The sequence below is a fragment of the Engraulis encrasicolus genome, chromosome 10 (assembly GCF_034702125.1).
Source record: "Engraulis encrasicolus isolate BLACKSEA-1 chromosome 10, IST_EnEncr_1.0, whole genome shotgun sequence".
Lineage (NCBI taxonomy): Eukaryota > Metazoa > Chordata > Actinopteri > Clupeiformes > Engraulidae > Engraulis > Engraulis encrasicolus.
In genome coordinates, this window is record NC_085866.1 from 22,406,387 (window position 1) to 22,421,386 (window position 15,000).

Here is a 15,000-nt window from a genome sequence, read left to right on the forward strand (position 1 = left end):
GGTGGCCTGACCTACTTGGAACAATCTCGCGGAGAACGACGAGGGCCACACGTGGCAAGGACGCCAGAGGAGGAACAGCGACCGACCGGGCCTGACATGGCTCTATTATTACATAAAGCCATCATCATTAATGGGTGTGTGAGGGCAGGCACCACACAAAACACACAGACGTCTGCAAACACACTTGCACACACACACAGGTGCATGAATGCACAATTACACAAAAGCACACATACAAAAGAAAGACACTCACACAAGCAAGTGCAGGCATGTGTGCCCTACACACACACATACACGCACATGGCAGGAACACACACACAGCTTTGCATGCACACACGTGCACACACACACACACATTGCACAGTGACACATGACGCTAATACACGATAATGTGACCTGGCAGTTTACGTGAGGAATTAACACTACACCACCTTGTAAAATGCTCATTTCAAAAGATGACCTTCCACTAAAGTCTAATGTTAATGATGTCTCTGGAGTGACAAGGTGCTTATGTCACACACTGTATATTTTATGGTGCTAATTCAACACTTCAGAGAGTAGGACCAGCACCGTGGGTGTTAAATACTTTTTAAAGGTGCACTGTGTAGGATGGTGGCCAGAGTAGGTATTGCAACTATGCCGCTCATTCAAACTGTGCTGCTGACTATTTCCAACTCTGATCTTTTCATTAATACTTACTAATTAATAAGCTGATATATACTAGTATGACCAAAGTACAGTACGTTTTGCAGCTAAAAGGTCTGGATATTCAAAATGGCGGATATGGAGAAGATCCACATTTTCACGCATGAAAGAATTTGATGGTGGTGGTCTTTGTGAAGGTAACATTTGTGAATGAGCAGCATGAATTCTGAAAAGAACTTATTACACAGTGCACCTTTAGGTGTTGAATTAAAATTGCACATTTTACTGTGTAGATATGGACTGTCATTAGCAGAGTGAGCTTCTGCTGTGAAGCACCCTGTCTCAAGCAGCAACAGACTGTTTTATTCAACCCAGTCAGACTGCTGCGCACAGCACACACTAAAAAAGGAATGGACTCTCGGATGAGTCCATCAGCTGATTATGAGAGGAGCCCAAATGTTCAGACGGCGATGATGATGAAACACACACATCATCATCATCATCATCATCTAGGAGATAGCCATGACACATGCATAACCCAGACTCCCTCCGCCGCTGTCTCCGACTGCAATTCCCCTTTCAAGAGGGCCCTGGGAGGAAGACGAAAGAAAGCCTCGGCATTAAATCTGAATGAGAAGTTTTTACTTTTTAAACTGCTGACCTATCCATCTAAATCACATGAGTTATATCCAGACAGCTGCTGCTTTCAGAGAGAGCGGAAGAGACTGTATGAAAAGGGTTAGCTAAGGTTGTTCTAGACCGAGATATCAATCATAGCTTTAGACCGTTTTAAAAAAGGCCGGTAACACTTTACTTTACGGATCGCTAATAAGGTGTTAATTTCATACTAATTTCTCAGTAATTTCAGTCTAATTTTATGGTAATAACTGCTTGTTATTAGTAATAACAGCAAAATAACCATATGGTTTCCGGTGCAATTACACTATAATTTCTCATTAATAACAGCAAAAATAACCATACAGTTTCCAGTGCAATTATGCTGTAGTTTCTAGTTAATAGTAGGCTAATGGAAACAGCTACTGTGTCATCATAGTAGTTAGGTGGTAGGTATGCCAGTAACTAAACGGTATCAGGGCCGTAATGTGCAATATTTCCTCTTCCTATGTTATTGCATAGAAACGACCACCCAAGCATCCTTGTATTATTTCTGCTTAATTACCTTGTAAACAATTGAGTAGTTATATGGAAATAAGATAGAATCAGGGCCGTAAAATGCATTATCACCTATTCCACTCAATTTTATGGAAATTACATATTTCATGGTCTTAAAATGTCTTATTTCTTATTTCCACTCAATTACTTAGTTATTATCATTTTTAATACAATATAGACTAGCCTACTATGAAGTGATTCAAGTACACAGACAAACACATTGTGTGCAAAACTTTATTTATTTTTCCAATCAGTTATGAGATTCATGTTCACTGATGTGAAGTTGTCAATCTGCCACCATCCAGAGGAAGTCCTGTGAACACAAACAAACAGAGAAGTCAACTGCAAGACCGGTTTCACCACGTTTATTTTTTTATGTTATCAATTCACCATCGCTAAATTTGCTTCTGAAATGCAGTATTTCTACCATGTTAAATGCACGTTGTAAATCTTCCTCAGGCTGACAACATAGCTGATTTACAAAGGCAAACTCTAGCTAGCACCTAGCTTCAGTCATTGAAAACATGGTGGGCAGAGCTAGCTAGTGGTTTCCATTGTAAAGGTACTTCTGTATGCCGTTTCATTTCCAGAACAAACATAAACCTAACACTAACTCATAAAACATGTTTGCATAAGGCTAAAGTAATTCGACGATTGAAGGTGGATGAAATCAACATCAAGACCATTTTAGCTCACCTTGAAAGTTACCCTGGGGTCCCTGGTTGCTGCCTGCGTGCGAAAGCACTGTGTGGTGCGTCTCAAACTCCACCCTTGTGTGTCAGGGTACTCAATTAAACAACGTCAGCGTCTCTGAGCCATACTGCAATCAGAGCGGGCAGCGTACAACTAGAACGAGTGTGCTTGAAGTACAGAAGTATACTGATTGGGACGCTCCTGTTCTGCAGTAACCAAACTTTCGTTGCCTAGCAACAACAGGACTCGCCGCCACCACCGCGAGCTAGTTCAACTTCAGTGCAGCAGAGCCAGGCAAGGTAAGCTTCCTGACAACGAACTTTTAATGTAGTTCTAGCTTTAACCTGCTTTCATTTTGTCTCTGAGCATTGAAGGATTTTAACTGTATACATTGCAAACACGTCTTATCAGCCGCGTTTGTGCTGAAATGGCATAGCCTACAGAGGTACATGGAAACCACTAGTTCTAGCTAGCTCTGCCCACCATGTTTTCAATGACTGAAGCTAGGTGCTAGCTAGAGTTTGCCTTTGTAAATCAGCAACGATGTCAGCCTGAGGAAGATTTACAACGTGCATTTAACATGGTACTGCATGTCAGAAGCAAATTTAGCGATGGTGAATTGATAACATAAAAAAATAAACGTGGTGAAACCGGTCTTGCAGTTGACTTCTCTGTTTGTTTGTTTTTGTGTTCACAGGACTTCCTCTGGATGGTGGCAGATTGACAACCTCACATCAGTGAACATGAATCTCATAACTGATTGGAAAAATAAATAAAGTTTTGCACACAATGTGTTTGTCTGTGTACTTGAATCACTTCATAGTAGGCTAGTCTATATTGTATTAAAAATGATAATAACTAAGTAATTGAGTGGAAATAAGAAATAAGACATTTTAAGACCATGAAAATATGTAATTTCCATAAAATTGAGTGGAATAGGTGTTAATGCATTTTACGGCCCTGATTCTATCTTATTTCCATATAACTACTCAATTGTTTACAAGGTAATTAAGCAGAAATAATACAAGGATGCTTGGGTGGTCGTTTCTATGCAATAACATAGGAAGAGGAAATATTGCACATTACGGCACTGATGTAGCCTAATTAGTATGAAACTACTTCGGCTGATACCGTTTAGTTACTGGCATACCTACCACCTAACTACTATGATGACACAGTAGCTGTTTCCATTAGCCTACTATTAACTAGAAACTACAGCATAATTGCACTGGAAACTGTATGGTTATTTTTGCTGTTATTAATGAGAAATTATAGTGTAATTGCACTGGAAACCATATGGTTATTTTGCTGTTATTACTAATAACAAGCAGTTATTACCATAAAATTAGACTGAAATTACTGAGAAATTAGTATGAAATTAACACCTTATTAGCGATCCGTAAAGTAAAGTGTTACCAAAAAGCCTGCCGCAGCCTAGCTGTGGCTTACTCGGCTGGGCACTGGACTGCTTCTCGGGCAACCCGGGTTCGATTCCTGACCCAGCTCCTTTCCCAATTCTCCCCCATCTCTCACTCTCATTCATTCCCTCTCTCACTCTTCACTGTATAAATAAAGTTGAACCCCCCCCCCCAAAAAAAAATATGTTTGTTACACACACACAAAAGCCTGCCACATAGTTAATTCACACATTTTGTGAACCAGCTGGTCCAAATGAATACACGGATCATCAGACAGGTAGATGAGCTCCCTGGTGAAATGGCTTGTGCCGTGGGCTTAGGGGGAAGGGCTTTTGGGCAAAGTTTTCACTTACTGATGCTGTCATTAACACCTCCAGGGTCAGGTGGGGACAAATTGTCCCAAGCCCAGGGAGAGAAGGGGCCGGTATGTACGTATTGGGTGCGGGGCCCTTTCAAATGACTTTGTTCTAGGGGCCAGTCAAAGATGTCAGTGTCCATGCACACCTCCAAATGTCTACTGTACTCCTTTACATACACTTTACTTGATGTGTTCCTGATAACACATTCATAGCAGCTGTTACAAAGAACTTTTATTTCTACACATTACTGTCCTTTTATCTTCCATGTTTATGAAAGGTTGGTATGAATGTCTTACGAAACAGTCATGAATCCTTCATGCAAAGTGTATAACATCGAATGTGTTATGCAGCAACACGTCAAGTAAAGTGGAACCCTTCACACGTATCTGTAATTCATTGACCTGAAGGCTGTTTGAACTTGGATATTCTGTTACCTATTGTTAGCACAAAAGTTTGAGTGGGCAGATGTCAGATCAGAGCCTTCTTTTGCATGTCTCCACCTAGTCCATCTTCTCACTCTGTGAATCAGGACTGTACTGGGGGAGAAATAGGGCCCAGGCACTTTTGGCTTAAAGGGGCCCCTCATAACTAGCGATAGCGTGGGCCACTATTTTCAGAATTTTTTAAAAAATGCCCGCAATGCCAGATGGTCAGTCCAGCCCTGTTGTGAATTAAAATGTGGTTACGTGTATTTTTGGCTTGTCGATTAGGGTTTGATGGTTTTGAAGCCTGCATGGAAGGCCACTCCAATCCACTCCACTTGTGGCCTAGAGTGACCCTGGTTTGGAGATGCTCCAGAGTGTTTCTCTTTCATGCTGATTATATAATGCCTTTTAATCATATTGAGACGACAGGAGGGGTTTATGTAATGTCAGCATACGAGGTATAAAATAATGTACTCTTGTCTTGCAACGTCAACTTCAGACCTTACCTCTGACTCACGCTGTACTGTGAAGTCCCTGACACATCCATTACTAAAGTCTTTTCTAAGAGTTTCTGCTTAGCTTTTTCTTAAATATGCTCTGACGGATCAAGAACATTTTCGCCAGCAATGCATTGCAACACCCACAGTCCTGAAGCCAGCATTGTCACAGTTCCATGAACACTTGTCTGAGAACACCCCGTCAGTGTAATGACACACCATTATGAAAAAGACATTGGCGAAACGCAAAACCCTGACCTTCCCAAAGTAAGGCATAAACCTTTATTAAAAGCAGTATCAGATGGCTGAAACAATGTAAGCTAATGCGTCCTTATAGGCTCATAGTGCAGTGTATCATGTTTTCAAGAGCTCACGATGAGCTGATGATGTTTGCTGATATATGAAACTCATTTAAACGACTATACCTGGATGACAGGGGCATCGGTGCATGAAGGGGACTTTAACAAAACAATTAAGCCTGACAGTAGGACGAGCTAATTTTAATCCAATTACAAAAGCATGTAGGCCTACTTTCTGTTTTGTCTTTTGGGTATTTATCCCAACAAGGTGATAATGTTCCAGCTGCCTTTATCTGATGGTGTATCAGCTGGCATGATGAGGTTATTCTGGCTGATGTTGCTGTGGTGCCAGCTCGCTGAGACTGGATGAGACAATAGGCCATTTTTCACTTCATTGATTTTGTTCTATGTTGCCTTTATAGATGACACATCCCCTTGTGTACTTTCTTTTTGTTTGACTAGAAACTAAACTTCTGGATGTGACCTGTCTGTAACATGTCTGTCACTGCACCAACATACCTCCAAATGCAACTTCTATGCTGGACAACAGTTTCCTGATTTTGGATAAGTGGCTTTATACCTAGCCTCGCACACCATCCTACGTATTTCCGCCAAGACTTGGCACCGCTCTATGTCTGGTACCTGTTTTCTGTGGAGCGATGTTGAGCGGCAGGATTTGCCGGTGTTCTGACAAACGGTCCTAAGTTGTAATTTTTTCCTACAGTAGGATGTTCTTTCAGACATGTCTATTAAACGGTCTTACATCGCCAAAGACAGACGTCAGACATGTTTGTTCAACAATTTATCCTGATTTTTCCGAAAATTTCCTTCCCACTTCCTGCAATCGTGTCAGTTCAAACAACCTCCAGATCATGAATACGAAATGAAATTTGTACACGTATTATGGGATGGTCAGGACCAGGCTACTTTATACCTGCTATACGTGACGTATGCGCCAGCAAGAATGGCAGCAAGTTTTGTAGCTCCGTGTTTTATGTCTGTTCTACTCGTATTTCATGTTGTTTTTTATTTCTTATTTTCCAGTTCTTAGATTAGCGTCTAGTTGTTATTTTTCTGTATATTATTATTGATTCGTTTTTTTATTTTTTAACGTGGACAAGAAGTTATTTATTCCTTATGGATATGGAGAAGTCTGTGCGTTGCTATGGACACTGCAACATTGTTTACTCGCGGAGCCAGCTGATGGATCTGCGGAAGTTTGCTGATTCTGCCGCCGCTGTTCATGTGGACATTCCAAGAGAAGTTTTCAGCTTTCGCGGATGCAGAGCAGGGGTCGCAGTCAAGGCCAAGCGACGGGAGAAGAAATGGAGATATAAGCCCTCTGTCCCAGCAATTATTATGGGAAACGTGAATTCGCTAACCAACAAGACGGACGAGCTGACCGCCCTGGTAAGAAACCAAAAACTGTTTAGAGAGGCGAGTCTAATTTGCTTCACGGAAACATGGCTAACTAGTCTCACTCCTACTTCTAATGTTGACATACCGGGCTTCAGCGTAGTTAGACTTGACAGAGACAATGCACTTTCAGGGAAAAAGAAAGGAGGTGGACTGATTATGTACATCAATCACAAGTTTTGTCATCCCGGACATGTAACGGTGAAGGAAACAGTGTGTAGTAAAGATGTGGAGCTACTGGCCATCAGCGTACGTCCTTACTACACTCCAAGAGAATTTTCACACTGTATAATAATCTGCGTCTATGTCCCCCCGAGAGCGGCGCCCGACACTGCCTGTGACGTCATTCACACAACTGTTGCGAGGCTACAAACCCAGCATACCGAGGCTTTCTTTGCCATCACTGGGGATTTTAACCACGTTACCCTCAACTCCACCCTCACCAACTTCCATCAGTGTGTTGACTGTTCAACAAGAAAAAATAAAACCATTGACCTCCTGTATGCAAACGTGAAGGATGCATATAGTGCCACACCCCTTCCCCCACTGGGTTTCTCTGATCACAATTTGATCCATTTACAGCCTCTGTACATCCCAAAAGTACAAAGGCTACCAGTTACCACACATACTTTCAGAGAATGGACACCAGAAACTGAGGAGGCACTAAGAGACTGTTTCGAGACCACTGACTGGAGTATACTGCAGGGCAGTGATGACCTGGAGGAGGCCACAGCATGTACTACTGACTACATAAACTTCTGCATGGACATCGTTGTACCAACAAAGACGATTCGCTGCTACCCCAACAACAAACCCTGGGTAACCAGTGATGTCAAGCAACTCCTCAATAAGAAAAAGAAGATTTTTAAGGAAGGAAACTTGACTGAACTGAGGAGTGTACAGCGTGAACTCAAAAGCAGACTGAAGGAGGCCAAGGTGGCATATGGGAAGAAGGTGGAAATTAAAATGAAGGACAATGCTAAAGAGGCATGGCAGGGGATAAAAAAAAATCACTGAGTGTGGAAAGAAGAGAGGTATGGCAGAGGGCGATCTGTCAATTGCCAATGATTTATACCATTTTTACAACCGGTTTGGAAACTCTGGCACAGAGGAAAGCATTTCTCTTGTCACCTCTATAGCCCCTGCATCCCCCCAGCCCACACTTGACAACCACTCTTCAGCAGGCTCCCATCTCCCCCACTCACAACCCCCCACTCCTGTTACTACTTCACCCAGCTTCACTAACAGGGACACTTCATCCCCACACCCTCCTACTCTGCCTATGGTCACTACTCCCACCATCATCAACAATGCAGCAGTACCTCCACCAATGGACACAGCAGGCTCACAAATCCCCACTACCTCTATCCCCCTCCCCTGCTCCTCACTTATGCGACTTGGAACAAACCCACCACCCACCCCTTTCCCACCCCCCCCCTTACCCCAACCCAGCACTCCCACAGCCGACAATCACCACTGATCAAGTTAGAAGGACACTGAAAAGACTTAAGTCCAAGACGGCAGGCCCTGATGGCATCTGTGCAAGACTGCTAAAGACATGTGCTGAGGAATTAGCTGAGCCTCTTCATCACCTTTTTAACACTAGAACTACCAGGATTTTTCTGCCTACCTAGAAGTACCAGAGAGGGGTCATTTGACCCGGTGTTCTGTCGAGATGTGTTGCCTCGTCGAGATGAGCGACCGGTCGCCCTATTCGATAGTGGTGTTCTATCGATTTGCGATGCCTCATCTAAATGAGCGACCTTGATTTTCCGCGGAAGGCGTTTCAATCGGTCCAAGTAGGACTGTTTTAATAACCATTACTTTGTTTATTTCACGGACAGGGGTGTGCAATCGTTCGTGCGGAGTTTAATAAGAACGTGCGGCTGCTGACCACTAAAAAACCGTGAGCCTCTCGTTTGAGCAAGTTAAGAAACGTGCCATATGAAAGAGTGAGTTGAGTTTGCGCAAATACTGGAGAAAGTGTTTGGGATCAGGGCCTGGTTACGGGTTGTTTAATGCAGCCATTTGCTGTTAGTTTGGTTTCAATGCGACGTGGGCTCACAAGGCAACGCCATATGAAATGATGTGCTATGGGGATAAACAAGCGCGATCAGAGATTCCCAGATAGCAGATGCAGATAGCAGATAGAGGCTTTGTTTTGGCAGATGTCTGTCAATTTATGGGCAACACCTCTTTTAATGACCGGGATCATTTTCTAAACATCCCCACCAGTGCATTTCTTATTATCATGTTCAGGCATTTTACAATGCAGTCGATTCAAATTCTTGAGTGAAAAGGGTGGAGGGAACATTTTGACAGCTCAATCAGAGGTGGCGATTTTTTTCCATTTTGCAATGAGAACGCCTCTCAACATAAATAGTAGGCCTATTTTCTGATCGATGTTACAATGTTCGAGGCTGCGTGTGTGAGCGATTACGGTTAGGCAACAAAGTAGCAAATGTTCGAGGCCACGCTATTTCGCAGATTTTCCAAATTGAGAATGTAGTATGCCTGATATAATTACGGGTAGGCTACAAAAAGCGCTGCTGGGTTGGAGAACCAAGTTAAGTCTGAGTCACTACACAGGTGTATGATCTGCTGGATGATCCACGCTATTTCATACAGATTGAGTCACTAAAGTTGACTGTCTCAGGGGATCCTATCGTAAACTGCGGTCTCACAATTCGATGGGCAATCACCCGCGAAAACCGCCGCGAGGGTGTGCGCATGCGTGCGCCTGCTCAGTAGCGAAAAGAATCACATCTCGACGGGTCGCTCATATCGACAGGACACCGGCGGCTTTTACCTAATACACTAATCACTCATTTTGTTATGGTAATGAGGCTGTTAGGGGCCGTGTGTGGGGTGAGGGGTGAGGGGGTCACACCTTACAGTGCTAACAGCCAAGACAAACAGGGACAGACAGCTTCTTCCCAAGGGCTGTCAGCCTCTAAAATCACCACAGGTAAATAGCAACTTGCATGAAGATATCAGCAGCAAAGACAGATAGCACAGTTTGGCGGACAGTGTGTTACAGTTTTTCTCCATTGGTTTGGCTCATTTCTTGAAACTGAGATGTCATTCTCAAAACATGGACAAATCCCAAAACTAATTTGCAGTTCCTCACAACAGAATGGCATTTATCATTGCTTTCATCAAATTTCAAATGCTTTTGTACATGTCTCAATCATTTAGTACATCCTTGCAAATGGCTATGTACAAGTATCTTACAGTTAACACAATCAGCTTACATTTAGTAGAATTTTCAAATGAATGTACCTTGCTGATCTATCCCAATTGGTTGATTCTCAGTGTAATGGTTGTCCTGAAAACATGTCAGCACATTTTCTTCATAGAAGTCATCAATGAACTTCTGAATGTCCCATGTGATCATGACGTATCATATGACTGCAACCAGATAATGGTTGAATTACAGTTTTTCTCGATTGGTTTGGCTCATTTCTTGAAACTGAGATGACATTCCTATAACCATTGGGTCATTTGGCCAAACATTCTTACACTTCTGCACAACAGTTCAGATAACTAGCAAAATGTCATATACCTCCCAAAACACCTCATTCTTGCATCAGCACTAAACTGTCTCACATATAAATAGTCAGTACCATCAAAATGGCATAGATCCTTCTCAATTGATTTGGCTCATTTGCATTCATTTAGTCCTTCTGTCAAAATAAACTGGATGGTTCAGCATAACTACATGGATCCTCATCACTCTCTCATATCACCCCAAAAACAGTTTACCCATGTGTCAAAACTAAATTTCTTCCCCACATATATCATCAGTACCCCCAAAATAAATTGTCCCTTTGCCATTGTGTAAGCACTGCCAGTCAAAATGGTTAGGTGTTTTATCTACGTTCAGCTAACAGATTTCGACTATGTATAAAAATGAAAAAGTGAGTGAAACCATTGAAGTTTGACAACAGATAATTTACCAAGGACATTTATCAGTAACTTTCTTTACTGTAAATTCATATACAGAAAGTAATGCCCATATATCACATGTTTCTCATGGGTTTGGCTCATTTCTCAAAACAGAGATAACATTCACAAAATAACATGGACAAATGCCAAAGCAACTAGCAATTGTTCAAAACAGAATGTCGTTTGAAAAAAATGTCATGAAATTAGCCAAATAACAGAGGAAACTGTAGTATACACGGTTGTAAAAAAAAAATTCTACAAACTAGTAAAGTTACAACAGTGGTGTAGTCTACTTTTTATGGTGGGTATACTGTATATTTGAGCATTTACATTTTGAAGTGGGTATACTGTATATATTTGTGCTATTCAAAACAATGGATCAATCAATTTTAAGTGGGTATACTGAAATCCCTGAAATTTAGAAGTGGGTATACTCCGTATACCTGCGTTCTACGTAGACTACACCACTGAGTTACAATACCATCTGACCTGTTGAACATTTACTATGTAATGAAATTCTTAAAATATGATGTCCTTGACTGTTTTGGGAATTGCGTAGACCACTTTGCATATGATGACTTACACAATGAAATAATGCTGACGTGTTTTGGAGAGGGCAACCATTAGACTGAGAATTGTCTAATTCGTTTAGATAAGCAAGGTCAATTTATTTGGAAAATGTGCTAAATCTATGCTGAATGTGTCAACTGAAGGGTATTTGTACATATCCATCTGCAGAGATGTACTAAACATTTGAGACATGTACAAAGCATTTGATATCTGATGAAAGCAATGAAAAATGCCATTCCGTTTTGGGAAATTGCAAGTTGGTTTGGGGATTTGTCCGTGTTGTTTTGAGAATGTCATCTCAGTTTCGAGAAATTAGCCAAACCAATCGAGAAAAACTGTAACGTGTGAATCTCCCATGCCATGTGACCATAACGACTCATGTGAATGCAACCTGGCAATTGTTAGATGGATAAATACCAGTGCGCGCATACACACACACACATATACACACACACACATATATACACACACACACACACACTCTGTGTCTCAAGTGACAGCTGTGAGGTGCTAACAGCCACATTTCCACAACAAAAGGAGTGTCCGCAGGGGGTCCAAAGGGTCAAATGACCCTCTTGTGGGGCTTTTAGGTAAAAAGGTCAATTGACCCCTCCGTGGTAGTTCTAGTGTTAATAGGAGTCTACAAGAAGGCAAAGTTCCTATCTTGTGGAAAACGTCATGCCTGGTACCTGTTCCAAAGAAAACTCACCCCAAAGAACTTAATGATTACAGACCGGTTGCCCTCACCTCACACCTAATGAAAACTTTTGAACGAGTGCTGCTGCGCAATTTTCTCAAACCCCAGGTACGCCACTCACTGGATCCTCTGCAGTTCGCCTACCAAGAGAACGTGGGAGTGGAGGATGCTATCCTGTATCTTCTTCACAGGGTACACGCTCACTTGGATAAGGGTGGCTGTGCTGTGAGAATCATGTTTTTTGACTTCTCCAGCGCATTCAACACCATACAACCACTGCTGCTGAGAGAGAAATTGGTGCGGATTGGAGTGCAGCCTAGCCTGGTAACCTGGATCACTGATTACCTCACAGAGCGGCCCCAGTTTGTAAGGATGGGTGACATAACATCGGAGACAGTGATTAGCAGCACAGGAGCGCCACAAGGAACGGTTCTCTCCCCCGTGCTCTTCACCCTGTATACGACAGACTTCAGCTATAATTCTGGGACATGCCACATGCAGAAGTTCTCAGACGACAGGAAGAGGAGTACAGGGGACTGGTGGATGACTTTGTAGGATGGTGCCAAAACAATCAGCTGCACCTGAACACCACCAAAACCAAGGAAATGGTCATCGATTTCAGGCGCTCCACCCCGCCCTTGGTGCCTGTTTCTATTGGGGGAGAGAATGTGGAGACTGTCTGTACTTATAAGTACTTAGGAGTGCACCTTGACAATAAGCTGGACTGGTCCACAAATTCTGATGCACTTTACAGGAAAGGCCAAAGCAGGCTCTATTTCCTCAGAAGGTTGAGGTCCTTCAATGTCTGCAGCCAACTTCTGCTTATGTTCTACCAGTCTGTCATGGCCAGTGTGCTCTTCTACGCTGTGACTTGCTGGGGTGGAAGCATTAGGAAGAGAGATGCTGGGCGCCTTGACAGACTGGTGAGGAAGGCGGGGTCAGTGGTGGGCATGGAGCTGCAGTCACTCACCTCAACAGCTGAGAGCAGAACACTGAGCAGACTGGACTCTATTATGGATAATCATCATCACCCCCTTAACGCCACCTTCACTAACCAACTGAGTCTGTTCAGTCACAGACTCCGTGCTTTCACCTGCAGGACAGACAGGCTAAGGAGGTCCTTTGTCCCTTGGGCCATTCAACGGTTTAACAGTATACAGAAGGACACTAAGAAAGACATCATTATTGGGGATTGGACTGCCTGAGATGCCAGAGCTGGCCCAGATCTGGAACCTCTTGGCATGTGTGTGTGTCTGTGTCTGTGTGTGTCTGTGTCTGTGTCTGTGTTTGTTTTTATGTAGCTACTTGACACCTGAATTTCCCCCTGGGGATCAATAAAGTTTCTCTACTCTACTCTACTCTATACTAAACTAACCTCTGATTGTGACCTGCCATTGCAAGATGTGAACGCAAATCTCTTGTTGCATAAAATCTCCTGATTCCAAATAGGCCTTCATAGTTACATCATTATGTGTGCTTCCTTTTAGGGGCACATGTATAATAAGCTGCTTAGCAACTATGTGAAGTACATAAAGACACTATACTTTACAGTATAATAGAAAAGAGAGCAAAACAAAGCAACAGGGCTCTCCTACTAACAGACATACCACTTGCCGTGTCTAAACCTTTTATCTGTAATCTGGAATACCACACAGTCCTAGTAGAAGATTTACTGCTTTCGCAAAGTACCTTTTGAAAACTGCCGTCAGCAGGTAAGTGTCTAAACCTTTATCTGGGATACCACCCAGCCTCTCATAACATGAATTACTCCACAAATGACTCCTACGGCTCCGCAGGCTCCCAGACCCTGGTGCTGGTGCCGCTGCTGCTGCTGTTGTGTGTAACAAGCTGCCCCACACAGACTCCACCGCTGGGGGACAAATCCAGGGGACGTCCCCTGTGGTACGGTAGCAGCGGCACCAGGATGCAAATTTTTACTACACTTGGGCACCACTCCAACAAAACAAGAGGGTCGCGCCAGCACCATAAATGGTTGTGCTCTTCTGAGGGGGAAAAACACACACACACACCCTTTCCTCCTCTTTTCTTTCTTCTTTTTCCTTCGCTTCCATCCTTCGAAAAAAAAGGGGGGGGCGCGGAGCAGAGAGTTAGAGGGGAGGAGAGATGAATGCGGGGGGTAAGCGCTTGTGAGGGCTTGCTGATGTGCTGCTGTGTGGCTCGTTGCTCTGAAAACACATCTCATTGCTCAATTTCCAGAGTGGCTCCCGTTGCCTATATCCACCCCCCTGGTGGGCTCCATTGGGTTGCCAAGGGGAACTGGGGAGGGGATTTGTGGGGGCTCAGCTTGAGGTTGCATATTAGGGGACAAACACTGGCACACGCATGCACACATACGCACACACACACACACACACATACACATAGACATACACATACACATACACATACACATACACATACACATACACATACACAGACACACACACACACACACACACACACAAACACTTACGCACACACACACACAAACACACTTATAAACACACCTAGGTATACACATACAAACACACACACTCACACTCACACTCACACACACACTGAAACACACATGTACACTCACACACTCACACACACAGTCCTATAGATTTGACTTTGAGGTTATTCTGACTTTTCTCTGTGTTCCACCTACAGTACAGTATAGCCATGGGCATCTCTAATCTAAATGAGGGGAGAGCGTGACAGACTACTAGGAGTGGGAGGACTGGGCCGCAGACAGCTTTGGCTGGGCCTGGGACAAAGCAATCTGAAAGGGCCCCCCTACTCAATAGATAGAACGTAATGGGGACCCAATTATGCACAACACACACACCTTTCTCCCGGGGCCTGAGACAGCTGACCC

The 15,000-nt window shown here is 43.3% G+C and overlaps 1 protein-coding gene and 1 long non-coding RNA gene across 2 annotated transcripts in view; one reads left to right on the forward strand and one right to left on the reverse strand.

The window, feature by feature from the left end:
- camta1a (calmodulin binding transcription activator 1a) overlaps positions 1 to 15,000 on the forward strand; it is a 1,011,609-nt gene that overhangs the window by 517,086 nt on the left and 479,523 nt on the right. The window lies entirely within an intron of this gene.
- On the reverse strand, positions 2,039 to 3,170 carry LOC134457642 (uncharacterized). Its single transcript, XR_010036469.1, has 2 exons — positions 2,515 to 3,170; positions 2,039 to 2,131 (listed from the first exon to the last, which is right to left on the reverse strand). It is a non-coding gene; the product is annotated as an uncharacterized LOC134457642 (long non-coding RNA).